Source organism: Leptonychotes weddellii, chromosome 1 (assembly GCF_054177405.1).
Source record: "Leptonychotes weddellii isolate Sample4059 chromosome 1, ASM5417740v2, whole genome shotgun sequence".
In the NCBI taxonomy this organism is placed as follows: Eukaryota; Metazoa; Chordata; class Mammalia; order Carnivora; family Phocidae; genus Leptonychotes; species Leptonychotes weddellii.
Window position 1 is genome coordinate 191,310,161 of NC_138369.1, and position 14,564 is coordinate 191,324,724.

The 14,564-nt window shown below is 51.1% G+C and overlaps 1 protein-coding gene across 1 annotated transcript in view; it reads right to left on the reverse strand.

Annotated features, from left to right (window-relative positions):
• Positions 1-14,564, reverse strand: part of POFUT2 (protein O-fucosyltransferase 2) — a 345,437-nt gene that overhangs the window by 261,098 nt on the left and 69,775 nt on the right. The window lies entirely within an intron of this gene.

Genomic DNA, 14,564 nt, shown 5'->3' on the forward strand with positions numbered 1-14,564 from the left:
TCGCTTAACCAACTGAGCCACCCAGGCGCCCTACATCATTAGTTTTTGATGTAGTGTTCATGATTCATTGTTTGTGTATAACACCCAGTGCTCCGTGTTGAACGTGCCCTCTTTAATACCCATCACCAGGCTAACCCATCCCCCACCCCCCTCCCCTCTAGAACCCTGTTTCTCAGAGTCCATAGTCCCTTATGGTTCCTCCGATTTCCCGATTTTTATGCTTTTCTTAAATGATCCTAAAGGTAGAAAGAATTGGGAAGAAGGAAGAAACAAGTGAGAGGTGCAGAGCTGGGACCTCCTGTTGACTCTGGGAGCATCCCGAGGCGGCCTGTCCTCAGGCGGCGGTTCAAGCCCCCCGCCGCTGGGCTACCGTGTGCCTCGTCATGCTCATGGATTCTCAGCTTCTCGGACTTTCAAGAAAGCAGAAGATATAGCGCTTATCATGTCAGGAAGACCTGCTGTGCCCTGGGTTGTGTCCTGTGATGAGGGAATGGTGATGAGTGTGTGAGGTGGTGGGAGAGTGTAGGTAACTGCCGTTTTATCCAGCGTTTTATATGAGCGCAGAGCAGGTATCAGATAAGGCCGCACTACGCGGCGGTCAGGAAATGAGCTGGCCTTTTGTTTTATAGCCTATACATGCCCTTTAGTCAAAAGGAGATTAAGTAGACTTGGTATTGTCCGACCAAGCCAGTCTTGAGAACGGTCCTGCTGTCTCACTTGTCCCCATGGGATGGTAGTTTATGACATCGTGGGGAGGGAGGCCAGTGCCATTGAGACAAAACTTGACTCCTCGCATTTCCCTAGAGGAGGGGCCGAGCCACGCAGGGCCATGCAGGGCCACACGGGGAGCACGGGTCTTGGTCTGGAGGCAGAAAGGAGCAATGGGAAGGCCTTGGTAGGCCTGAGCCTTCTTCGGGTTTCCACAGCAAGGGCAAGGCAGGGCAGGGAAGCAGCTTAGGATTGGCAGTTTGAGTAACTATGGCAGGCTCTGGGCTATCCTTGATTTCTGGCTGCCCTGGAATGATTTAGAGCAAGGGCAACACTGGGCTTGATGTGAGAGTTACAAGAGCAAGTGAGGGGGTTGTTTGCATAAGAAGGGTACACTCCTGGCTGAGCCCTGGGAGGGGCAGTCTCTCCCCGGGGTCTCTAAGTCCCCCATATGCCAGAGCAGCAAGAAAAACAAAATATAGTTAATATGATTTTCCCAGTAATGAATGTGTGCCAAATAAACAAATACAGCCTCTAAGAAAGCAGTTAGAACATGGTGCACCTAACCCAGGACAGCAGGACACTAGGACACACAGACAGTTCTGTGTGCAGAATTGGAACCAGCAGAGGGTTTCCTGGCAGACTCACCGTTGTGTTTTTCACCATGTTAACTATAATTTCCAAGTTAATTTTTAATGATTGCATATCTCTTGGATTGTGGTTTTGGTGTATTTCCACTTGGCTAGGTTCCCAAGAAGCTACACATGGATTGGGTTTTTGTGGTGGTGTCGTGGATCCTTGACATGCACCTGCCCAGTGTCCTTCTGGCCCCGCGCTCGCTGGGAGCCTTCGGATCGGTGCAGGCAGCCCTTCACACTAGCCCTCGACTTCCTGGCTTTATGGTTTCGGATCTCTCTGATTGGTACTGTAGGAACTTCAGATATAGGAGTACAGGCAAGTTTTTCTTTTTATGAATATAGTTTTTATAAATTGTGGTGTGTTGTGGTATAAAATGTTTTGTCTCTTTTAGGTCAGGGTTATGATGGAGATGGGGAAATTAAGATTTTCTCATTTCCAGGGCACAGAGAGGAAGCCTGTGCGGCTTTGTTCTGGCCCCGAGCTGGCCTCACCAGGGCTGTGCGTTGGGCAGGTTGGGGCCCGCCACTGAGCTCAGCTTCTGGAAAGAGCAAACTCAAATGAAAACCGTAATGCAGAGAGAGAAAACGTTAAAAATGTGAGTGTCTCTAATAGCTGGGGAGATGCTCCTTGTTTTTACCTGACTTCCTTGAGCATTATTTCCCCAGATAGTCTCATCATAAGGAATCTAGTATCCAGACAGCTTTTTATCATTCACCTTTAAAAAAAAAAAAAAATCTGTGTTTGATTTGCTCTGGACTGCTCAAGATTCTGGCAGTATTAAGCTCTTTCTCCTGGATAAGAGAGTTCCACAAGTTCTGGCTCTGTTCTCAAATTGTTGCTTCCTCGGTTCGGTCCCCATCAGGAGACCCCCGGGCCAGTCCCCATGGCCGTGGAGTCCCGCCTGCGCCGGTGTGTCCTCAGAGGGGCGGGAGGCTGTGACGTTCTCACTGCTCTTCTCAGACGAGTCCATTCATGTGCTCTGGGGTTTGAGCTTCTGGCTCATCCTCAGCGTCTCTGGTCTGGTTAATCATGGTGCGTGGCCATTTTCAGGGTTAGGTACCTAACTTGTCTCCATGTGTGGCAAGGGAATAATTAATAAAGAAACCCATGGAAATACCCAAACAGATTTTAAATACAATAAGTAACTTTATATTATAAAATAAGGTCCAAAGAAATTTTCTTGTTTCTTGTTTAAAATAACTGAAGAATGTTTATGTCTTCCTTCAGGGTTTCCTCTGTGGTTTCTTGGTTCTCATTCCCCTGGGTTGCTCTTGAATTCCTCTGTTGGGGGTATACTGTGTGTCTGAACTCAGCAGAGGTTCCAAGCCCCAGCCCGAGTGGCAGCTGGCAGGAGTGCCGGCCAGGGCCATGGTGCTGGCAGAGGTTTTCTCCAAGGCCGCTTGTCGCCTGAAGCTGTGAAGCATGTGATGTCTGACTGGAGAGAGGGGGCTTGTTTGATGTTGTCCAAGTGCTGCTTTTTCCAAAATAGGCCGTCTTGGATATGTTAGGCCAGGCTTTGTGGGCCCGAGAAATGCACAGGGGGCAGTGAGGGGCGTCTCCCGCCTGGCGGCCACAGCAGCCCCACCAGCCATGCACTGGTCCTGGGCACTCGCCGTGGGAACCGACAGCACGTGACCACGGACGGTGCCCCGACCTGATGTCCCGGGTCCCCTCCCCAGATTCCAGGCTGCCCTTTCTTTGTGCTGCTCCCAGCTTCCTTCCAGTGTCTCCACTCTGCGGCTGCACCTTCCCCTTCCTCCCTGAGTGCTGACCGCCTGGAGGCCGGCCTGCCACCGTGCAGTGTCACCCAAACCCAGCTCAGAAGCCAAGGTGGCTTTGGGAACGAAGGAGGTCTCTGCTTCCCAGAAGAATCTGCCCCACGTGCGGGGGAAACCGTTTGCCAGAAGCTTCTCTCCTGGCCCCCACCCCAAGGCCGTGACCACCTCCATGAGTTTGTAAGCAACAGAGACAAATGGCCACAAAGTCTGAAACACTTATTATCTGGTCCTGGACCAAAAGATTAAAAATAAAATACATAATTAAGTTTAAAATATATGAAATTTGAATACATTTCTGTCAAAAATGCAAATTTTACTAAACAACAAAGCAAAACACTAATTTTTTCATGTTTTCAGAAAATGTCTTTTCAAAATTGTCTATTAAAAGTAAGTTACATGATATCAATTACAGTTAATACCAAATGTTTTAGTCAAAATTATTTAAAGAAAGCTGAATTTTTAATTTAATACTTTGAAAATTTAGTTAAATCATATGAATAATTTTGTAAAGAGCGGAACTCGTGGTGATGCTGGTTGCCGGCATAGCTCATGAGTTACACCGAGTGCGTCTGGGCACGCCCACACACAAACGTAGGGGACACAGGGACTGCTTCGTGTGGGAGACGCTCCCCGGGTGCCCTGTGTGCCAGGGCTGGGTCCCGGGTTAGCGTGTGTGCCTTTGGAGGCACATGTGGGCCGACAGGTGCTGGGCGCTGCTGGAAAGGGACTTTGCTCTACAAGATGATTGCTTCACATCGAGAGAAGAGTTGGGTGACTTAATTGTCTTTTCTTTCACCCAGGGCTCTTCCACCGACGTCCTTCCCCCATCCTGGTTCCTCCCGGGACAGCCCCTGATCGGCAGGGCTTTTGTTCCAAGGACACAGAGCCGGGATCTGGGATAGTGTCCCCCCTGGGGCCTGATCCGTGTGTGTTGAGGTTGAGGGCTGCGGGTTGTGCTGTGTCAGCCCTAAATGCTGGGTCCCGGACACAGTCCCCTGGGCTCGGGGGACACCGTGAAGGCTCAGTGTCTGCCCGCCTGGGGTGCTGAGCACGCAGCGGCGGGGGGGGCGAGCTGTACCCCAGCGGAGGAGACAGCAGCATGTGGGCCGTCTGGCATGCTAGGAGGGAGGAGGCGCGTTCCCTGACGGGGGGCAGGTGGTGCGCTCCGCGTCTCGGGGCTCCTCTGGGCGCCCGCACGGTTCACGGGCACTTCGTGCGGTCCCGGTGGCGGCTCGCCTGCTGAGCCTCTGCATTGTGCGTTGGGGTAGCCCCCGGCTTTCCGCAGCGTTTTTTTGTACGCTGTGCTCTTTTCCTGATACTTCACCTCATTGTTGTGGAAGCTCTGTCAAAATATTTTAAAGGTGACAGAGCCTTTTTAAGGCAGGACTTGGTATGTTTCTGTGGGGATTCCCGTTCCCCTGGGAGGAGTCACAGCACGTCTTTTGTTCCGTCCCGTGGGCTTGTGTCCGGGAGTGCGCGGAGGGTTAACTGTCACACGTCACTGCTGGGTGGTGTGCTCTGAAGGCATCGTGGTGTTGGCAAAGCCCTGATGCTGCGATTTGAGCAAAATGAGCCTGGGACAGAGGACGGGCTGCCTCCCCGAGTCGGCTGGGGGCCGGGATGCTCGGGGGCCCGGGATGCTCGGGGGCCCGGAAGGGGCTGGGGCTGGCCGGGGCTGGCCTCGCTCGTCTGTATGGCCTCGCTCATTGCCGGGACTTTGACCACGGGGACCTTCTTCAGCATCGCGGGGCGTCGGAATAAAAGGAGGCGCAGGAAACGCTCTGAAAGGAAAGGTAACTCGTTTCGCTTTTACTCTCATATGTGAAGTGCTGGACCTCACATGCGATGCGACGCGGAGACGCTTTTCTGGGGCAGATGGCTTTAGGGGCTGGTCTGGTTGATGCTGCGTCCCAGCAACCCTTCTGAAGGGCCTCTGCTTTGTATGTTGGCATCTTATAGATTTTGGGGCTAGTTTAAACAGATAGGTCTTAAAAGACGTACACAGAAGTCATTTTAGCTTCAGTGTTTCAAGTGTATTTTTGGGAAGATATTTATGAAGCCTTAGAAGTTTGTAGCTTTGGGTATCAAAGATCTTTCCTCCTGAGACAGATGCCTTGTGATGACTTCTCCTTTGCTCCATTCTTCATTCATAACTTTTCTAACCTTAAAACTACTTTTCAAGCTGTAGAATGTAAGACTATGGCAGCCATTGTTAAGATTGCTTTTAAAAACATGGAGAACAACTTCCTTGCATTCAATACCAGGTAATTTCAGCCTCTAATTCAACTTGATGTTTTAATACATTAAAATCTATGTTTTTTTCTTAACACCAGACTTAAAAGTTGTCTGTGACTGTAAAAATCACAAACCACCGGCTTTGGGGTGTGTTGTTGCTGTCCTCGTATGGGGTCAGGTACCTAATAGAATGTGTCTTCGGTGCGAAGATGCTTCTGGCGAGGGGACTCGCCTGCTGTCCAGGGAGCCTCTCTCTCTCTGGGCGTCTCCTTCCTGCCCACCCACTGGTAGGACCAGGACCCAGTTGTCACTACCCCAGCATCCTTGGGGTATTCTGTGGCCACAGTCCATCAACCCATCAGGGAATGAGGTGAGCCAGTTCTCAGTGTGGCTTCCCCGAGAAAAGAAGAAGAAACCAATTTTGGAATATCAGTCTTAGGATGACAGCATCTTGCTGAGTCTACAAAGATGCTTATGACCCTCAGAGCTCTGTGTCTGGGAGCAGCGAGGGCATCGTGATGTGTCGACTTCAGGGGCACTGTGCCTCCGTGTGCATCTGGGACAAACAGCACCATCCCCAGGGGCTGCGCGTCTTCAGTGCCGCTGTGACAGACCCTCGCCTCAGGCTGTGGTGTTGTTCCCTAGTTCAGCATCAAGAAGCAGGATGTCCTTAAGACAAGCAGTGGAAAAGTAAGACAAAGGCAAAAGCAGAAACTATAAGAAATTTTGATCAAATACCCTAAATTTAGGGTTGCCACTATTTTTTCCATGGCCCCTCATCACTAAACATTTAAGTTGGGGAAAATATTGAAACCTACAAGAATAATTTTTTTCTGGGAACTTGCTGTAATTCAAATGGTTTGTATTAGTCCCATTGTATGGGGACGAATGTCAAATGTCTTCTTCATGCATTCTAGAATCTTTTTCTTCTGTAGGAAAACCATTCTCAAATAGGCTGCATTTTTGGGCCAGCATCTTGAGAGATTGAGAGCATCACAAAATGTAGCACTTGAGCCCCTGTATCAAATGAGTCGTGGTCACTGGGCACTCCAGGGTGTGTAAATTCACTGTTTTATTAAGCAGCATATATTACGTGTTAGTATCCCTTCTGCCTTTAAAGATTATCAGTCTCAGGGCACCTGGGCGGCTCAGTCAGTTGAGCCTCAGACTCTTAGTTTCAGCTCAGCTCAGGTCATGATCTCCAGGTTGCGAGACCGAGCCTGGCTTCAGGCTTCGTGCCTGGCGGGGAATCTGAATCTGCTGGAGATTCTCTCTCTCTCCCTCTCCCTCTGCCCTTCCTCCTGCTCGCATGTGCTCTCTCTCTCTCTCTTTCTCTCTCAAAATAAATGAGTAAATCTTTAAAAAAATAAAAATAAAAATTATCAGTATTAAGGCTGGCCATTCCATTTATACCAAATAAGCAAAGTTTTACAAGCTGTGCAGCGTAGTCTCTTAGTATTACATAATTTTAAGATACTCAAATCATGTGTGTTGAATTTTTCCTAAGACTGGTATATGTGAGCTTCTTCAATATTTTTCTTTTAGAGAGACGGGAGGGTGGGGCAGAGAGAGAATCTCAAGCAGGCTCCACCCCAGCTTTTTCAAATTGAATTATTTTTCTGAGAACAATAGCAGGCTACTTGTTGGCTTCAGAAACGATATGATTTCAGTGGTTTTTCATGGCTTCTCAATGATCCACATAGTTACTACCCTCCTATAGGGCAGGTCATTGGCTACTGACTGTGTGAGGCTCAGATGGATGAGATGAGTCATCAGAAAATTATGGTTTAAAGGGAATAATGTGCAATTTAAATATTGACCAGGACCTCCATAAAGCAGATGCTGCTGGGACACTTAGGCCCCCACAGCAGCCTTCCCTGGGCCCTGGCCAGTCCAGGTGACGGCATCTGTTGCCTTCTTTCCACTCCCGGCACAGCTGCTGAGTAAAGAAATGTTAGGTGGGGGTGGGGGTGGGGGAACGCACAGAACCCCTTGACCCCCATCGTGTGAATAAGCCTCTGCATTCCAGATTAAAGGCTTTCTCGATGAGCACTTGTCTCCAGTGTGAGAGCACTTGACCTGGGCGCAGCCATTCTGCATGCCATCTGATAGCCAGTGTCCCAGTGTCACATGGGCGGCGGCTCTACCCTGTGCTGCGGTCGGAGGCTGGGCGCCCCCACATTTCTAGGATGGAAAAGAGAGTGGGGACCTTTTGTAGAAATGGAGACCCAGAGGGGCGCCTGGGTGGCTCAGTCGGTTGAGCGGCTGCCTTCGGCTCAGGTCATGATCCTGGAGTCCCGGGATCGAGTCCCGCATCGGGCTCCCTGCTCGGCAGGGAGTCTGCTTCTCCCTCTGACCCTCCCCCTCTCATGCTCTCTCTCTCTCAAATAAATAAATAAAATCTTTAAAAAGGAAGAAGAAGAAGAAACGGAGACCCAGCTCCATAGAGGCGTGCTTCCTCTGGCACTGCTGGAGAACAGGGCATGGAAGACTCCCTGCCATCAAGTTTTCACGGAGTGAGGAGACGCAGCGGGTTGTGGGGCGAGCAGGCAGCGCCTGAGGGAGCATGCCAGGCTTCTTCCCTCGTTTCCGCCCTGGTTTCCCCTGCTGAGAGAGTGCCTCTTTGTAAGGTGCAAAGCACTCTGACAGCTTGAGATATAGGGTGGGATGGCATTTACTCATCCATCTACCCATCTATTCATCCAGCCAGCCAGCCAGCCACCCACCCATCAACCCATCTATTTATCCACCCACCCATCCATCATCCATCCATATACCCATCTGTTCATCCATCCACCCATCCACCAATCTACTCATATACTCATTCATTCATCCATCTATCCATCTATCATCCATCCATCTACCCATCTATTCATTCATATCCACTCATCCTCCCATCTGTTCAATCACCTACCCATCCATTCATCCATCTACCCATCTATCAACCCATCTACTTATCCATCTACCCATCTACCCATTCATCATTTATCTACCCATCCATCGCCCATCCATCTACTCATCCATCATCCATCCACCGATCCATTCATCCATCTACCCATCTATCAACACATCTACTTACCATCTACCCATTCATCTTTTATCTACCCACCCATCATCCCATCTATTCATCCATCCACCCATCCATCCATCTACCCATCTACCCATTCATTCATCCATCTACCATCCATCATCCATCCATCTACCCATCTATTCATTTATCCATCCATTCATCATCTATCCATCCATCATCCATCCACCTATCCATTCATCTACCCATTCATTCATCCATCCATCTACTCATCCATCCATCCTTCCACCCATTTATCCCTACCCATTCATTCATCCATCCATCTACTCATCCGTCCATCCTTCCACCCATTTATCCATCCATCATCCATCCATCTGCCCATCTGCCATCCATCAACCCATTTATTCATCCATCTATTGATCCACTTATCTACTTACCCATTCCCCTCATCTATCCATGCATCCATCCATCTATCCATCCAACTTCCCTTCCTTCTGTCCATCCACCCACCCACCCATCTATCCATCCATCCAGCCAGTACCCATTAGCGCCTTTTGTGTGCTGGCATCAGGGATTTGGGCATGCACAGGGCAGGTGTAGGTGCTAGGATGGCAGTGGCAGAAGGACAGCCCCAGCTTTAAGGCTTAGGATTTGCTCTGGAATGGGCTACCATGGCGAGGGTGGGTTTGTAATGATGCATTGCTGCTCTGCTATGTGTATCAGGGAGGAAGAGATGGATATTCCCCAATCTCTGGCAAGAATGGAAGTCACCATGTCTACCAGGAGAAGGGCACAAGTAAGGACACTTGCTGAACCCCGCCCTCCACCAGTGAATAACAGCAGTAATGGATAGGAGGCCCAGGTTTTCTAGAACCTGTTGTGACAGGTGTTTGGGTGCATTTCATGGCATTTGTGCTGAGGGGCTTCATAGCACAAGAGGCGACCCCGCTCACTTGCAGGAGCTCCTTTAGCTAGAGGAGGCGTTTCAGAGATAGAGCCACTCGAGGTTGACAGTTGAAATTGTAAAGCAAACCCTAGGGTAAGATTTGTGAGGTTGTTCTCAAAATACTATGGAAATTGGATCAGATCTCAACAGTGCCTATTCTTAGTGTCATTATTACTGTTCATATTGAAAATACAGTTCACCTTATTGTCTTCCTTTGATTTCAGAAAATAAAGTATATTTTCCAAATAAACGGCATTTTAGTTAGGCTGTGTTAAATAGAGCAAACAGAGACTGTATTGCAAGTGCATTGTTATTACTGTGTGTCCATTTTGAAGGACAAAGTATGGTTGTAAAAGCAATGCTTTATGAAGGTTTTTCTTCTACTGTGGTTGGTTCTGAGCTGGTAACGTTACTTTGTTGTTCTGGAATCAGGCTTCAACAATGTGTGTGCATCCGTAGAGGTTGCTGTTGCTCAGGCCTGCCCTGCTGAGGAGCGGGAGAGGCCGTAAAGGAGAGGGAGAGCACGGAGGTCCGTGTGCATGAGCATGCACACACACACACACACACACACAGGTGAGGGGTGGGGCCGGAGGCCACGGACCACGTGACAGGCCAGCCCAGTGCTCTGACACAGCTGGCCCTGGAGGTCACTCAAGGACTCAGGCTTCTTTCCTTCTTTGACAAAAGGTTCTGGAGTGACCCCAGGGGTCGCCCCCACCCCGGTCTAGCAGAGGAAGGTGGGTGGGAATACAGGGAAGCACGCAGGAGGCCGTGTGGCCGGGCCTGGAAACATGGTGCACGCCATGAAGAATACAGCACCTCCCCAGGGAGATAAACCTCTGTCTTCGCCCACTACTTCATGCGGCTCGCCCTGGGCTGGTAGCCTGTGAGCCACATGCTGATGAAGTCTGCCTGGCCGGGATTATGCACTCTGCCCCAATGTGGGGCATCTTATTTACACCCCACGTCTTCTTCTGGGGGGGTCATTGTTCTCCCAGCCACTGGCTCCATCCTGGGGGTTCTTGCTTGTCCTCTAGAGCCCCACCTGAGGTGGGCTAGGGCAGTGTAGGAGAGAGCCGGCGACCATGTGAATGGTTTGCTGGGGGCCTCATAGACCACAAAATTTAATCTTGGGAAACTTGTTTCTATATATCTGCTAGGTATAAAATAGACATGTTTAGAATAGTGTGTGTAATGGTGATAATTGAATGGAATGAGTGCCTTGGATGTATAATCAGGGTTTAGAATCCTTTGGTCCCCTTGTACGTGACATTGTTTTATGGAGGCTCCTGGTGAGCTGGGGGGCCTGCCCAAGGTCACTGTGCAGCCCTCCCCCACTGTGCCCCCAGTACCCAGAGTGGTCACTCCTTCCCCAGCGGTCCCACAGCCCGTCGGCTTGTCCTCTGCCTAGCAGGTTTTAGTTCTGCCCATAGTTTGGCTAGTTGCACTTGTCTCTATGAGCTCTGACATTATGCTGAAGTCCTCAGGGCGTCTGGTATTTGCCATAACACCAGCGGGAAGGGTATGGTTCTGTCACTGTCGACAGCGGATGGGGGCTGCAGAGACAGAGCCCGCTGGGTTCAGACGGGGGTCTGCTACTTCCCAGCCCACTTTCAGGGCCTGTAGAGCAAGGGGTGTGTGTGTGTGTGTAGGAGAGTGGCTTAGAATAAAAATCCCACTTTTCTCATTATGGAAGCAATGTTTATTGTAAGAATTAGGAAATACAGACACAAAGTAAACCTTATAGAAAAGCCAAGGTGATAATTCTTGTAACTAAATCTTTGAATATAAGCAGTCTTAATAGTTTCATCCAGTTGTTAGAACTGGGCTCAGAGTCTGAAGGTTCATGGCAGCTGAGTCTTTGTGTTGTATTTTTATGATGGGAGCCCAGTGAAGCCGACTTGTGCCTTGGGCCCTCCCAGCATCCCCTGGGGAGGTGAGCACACTCTCGGAGACCCCCTCCCCACTACAGTGCTCATTGCTCAGAATCCTTTGCCTGAGCACTTTTTACAGCCTCTAGCTCCCTCCTACCTAGTCCCTGATGAATCTTGGTATCGTTCTGCTCTCTGGACACCGACATGGAGAAGGCCAGTCAGGGCAGGTGCTCCCGCAGGAGGCATGGCCTTGGCTTTCATGGGGGCCACCGGTTTCTGTTCACCGTACGGGGACCCCTTCCCTGTACCTCAGCCAACCTGTGACTTTCATGCTCCCTGACAGTTTGACAGCTGGCATCTTTCTGTACTTACAAGAAACGAGGTGAAACTAAAAAGCTTATCAAAGCCCATCTACGTTTATTCTAAGTTTTGTTCCTGTTTGTGTACCTATTTTTAAATTAGGTATTTGTCCTTATATTATTGACATAGTAGGCTATTGAAAGATTGCCGGGGTACCTGGGTGGCTCAGTCGGTTGAGTGTTTGCCTTCGGCTCAGGTCATGATCCCAGGGTCCTGGGATGGAGCCCCACATCGGGCTCCCTGCTCGGCGGGAAGCCTGCTTCTCCCTCTCCTCCCTGCTCAGTTCTCTCTATTGTCATCCCTCTCTCTCAAATAAATAAATAAAATAAAATAAAAAAAGAATGATTGCCTGAGGAGGCACGGTTCTTATTTTCAGGTAGATTGGCACAGGAAGCTCCCTAGGTCCTCAGGTCAGGGTCATCTAGAAGGTGCTGCCTTCTGACATAGGGGACTCCGAGTCCCTGGATGTGCAGGGAGATGCACAGCCAGCCACGTATCCAGGGGACTGGGTAAGAGCCGATGGAAGAAGTCAGCTTTTCCTGGAGACGCTCTCCCACTGGAGCCAGCCATCACATCCACCGCCTGTGGGGAGTGTTGCAGGGGCTGGGGGAGGACCGGGGCTCAGGCTGTTTGAGCCCCAAAGCTAGTTGCCTTGGTGTTTTGTGTTTGCGGGCACAACAGTCTACCCACTCACTTCCTCCGACGTGGTGCTGGGCTCTGTGCCTTTGTGGTTGCGCCCGGGTGGTGCGGGCTTGCTGACCGCGAGCTGTAGACAGCCCCAGCCGCTCTGCTCTGTGTGGCTAGCCCAGTGCTCAGCCTAGTGAATTGGTTACGTGGAAGCGGAGAGTCTAGAGTTCATCTGTCTAGAACTCTGGTGTACCGGGAATCTTTCTGGATAGGACTTCAACTCATAATGTTATGGGCTTTTATCATATGTGAGATTGGGGTTTGTTGGCTGCCTGATTGCTTGGTTGGGGTCGATGTTCGCCTGACTGGTCTCATCCCTCTGGTGTTGTAGTCACCATGGTGTCAGGCTCAGAGTTCAGAGATTGCTCCTGGAAGGTTAAGTTGAGGTTAAGGAGGTTAGGCTGAGGCATGACTTTGAAAATACATTTCTTGGTGGATTACTTTAATTCCCCAGAGAGTATCGATAACCGAGGTTTCTCCTATCTGCCGTGGGACTTGTCACGGGGACAAAATTAACCCCCTGCTTTTGTCTGCTGTTGTCACAATATGTAGTGTTTCGGTGTCTGTCTCATGCTGTGTGGAGCGAGCCTGGGGACCTGAGTCATCAAAAGCAGCCTCAGGTGATGGCACGTGGAGGAGCGTGAGCGTGAGGCCCTCGCTGTGTGGCCCCGCTGGGCGCCGCCGCCGTCCGGATAACAGTAGCGCCCACGGGGCCCCCAGGCTGGGCGCCGCCGCCCCGGCCACGGGCTGTGAGCGCTACTGACCGGACAGAACCTTGCCTGAGGCCACATAGCTGAGCTTGAAACAGGCTCACTGGGACCGTTGCCCCACCTAGGAGACATCCTGCAGGCCACGAGCAAGTGGGTTCTGGTGGGGTGTGGCCCCCCGCAAGGCATTTGTAGCCCATCGAGAGCCATGTAATGGCTGCTGGGAAGACATTTCTTCATCATGAACTGTACTCAGAAGATAACCTCTCACATCCGTAGTAACCAAATCACAGCTGCTTTGCTTACAGCTGTTTCTGACTTAAGGACTCAAGGGGTAAGTGAGTACATTTTTAAGTTCAGACGTGTTTCAGAGAAAGCTGCTAACAGAGGTACAGAAGTGGTCAAGATGTGATCAGTTAGCTGGGGACGCTCCGGATGGGACACCCCCGTCCTCCACAGCAAAGCAGCACCTTGCTGAACGCTGCCCAACCGAGTGTCGCAGGCACGGACGATTAGCTCTGAGGCCTGGTGGGAAAGGCAGGGTGGTCTGGCCAGAGAGGAGTGCTCAGGGGGCTGGGAGGCTGGACCTCACTCTGCGGGAGGTGCCAGTCTCATTGTGGGGGTGGGCAGCCACAACACTGGCCAGGGCCTCCCAGGACCGTGGCACCCCCAGCTCCAGCTGTCATGAGCCTGGGAGCGTGCCACCGCGGAGGGGAAGAGCCCTGTCTGGGAGGAGAAGTCACACGTGCGGGGGCACTCTCTGGGCCATGTCAGGAAAGCCCGAGATAGTGGGTATTTATTGGTGAGTGGAAGTGAATAAATAGAAGCATGTTGGAAGTTTGGGACTCTAATCTTGGCCATGGCTGTGTCCACGCTTACCGTCTGGTTTGGGCCTGCTGGCCTGGTTCCAGCGCAGGGCGCCCGGGTGTGGGAACTCCTCGGGCAGCCGTCTCCCAATGCTGCTGTGCTGAATCGGGCCCGGCTCAGCGGCTTGGGGCTTTGTGTCCTCTAATAAGGTCTGGTTGTTAACAGTAGCTCGTCTGTTTTTGCACAAGTTGACATCTAGTTGGCACATTTCAGTAAAAATCATAAATTAGGAAAAATTGATAAAATTCTGTGTCTTTCCTTCTGGCAAAGACCAACACATGCCCTAATTAGAGCCGCAAACACTGAAGGGAAAGGAACCTGAAATCAGCCAGCACATCGCGCTCCCGTCTCGTAGGCGGGTGGAGGTCTTGGGTGTGCGTGGTTCTCAGAGCGTAGTACGGCTTGTTTTGGGTGAACAGCTGTGGCAGCAGGTAAAGACTCTGGGATGGGGCAGGAGCTGAGGCGGGGCACCTCCTGAGCAGCTGGGGGCTTGTCCAGGTCGTCTGAGCGGAGGTGAGCCCCGTGTCTAGCACAAGTGCAGGGCTTTGGAGAAGGAGCTGGAGCTGGAAGAGCTCGGGCTCACCTGTCGGGCCCGTCCTCGCAGGCATGGGCAGGTGCTGGGCGACCAGAGGCAAGGAGGTCCGTATGCCCGGTGGGGGTGGGGGAGACCGGTCACAAGCAGGGGGCAGGCTGCAGATCATAGGCTTCGGTGAGTGGAGGGAGGCGGAGGGTCAC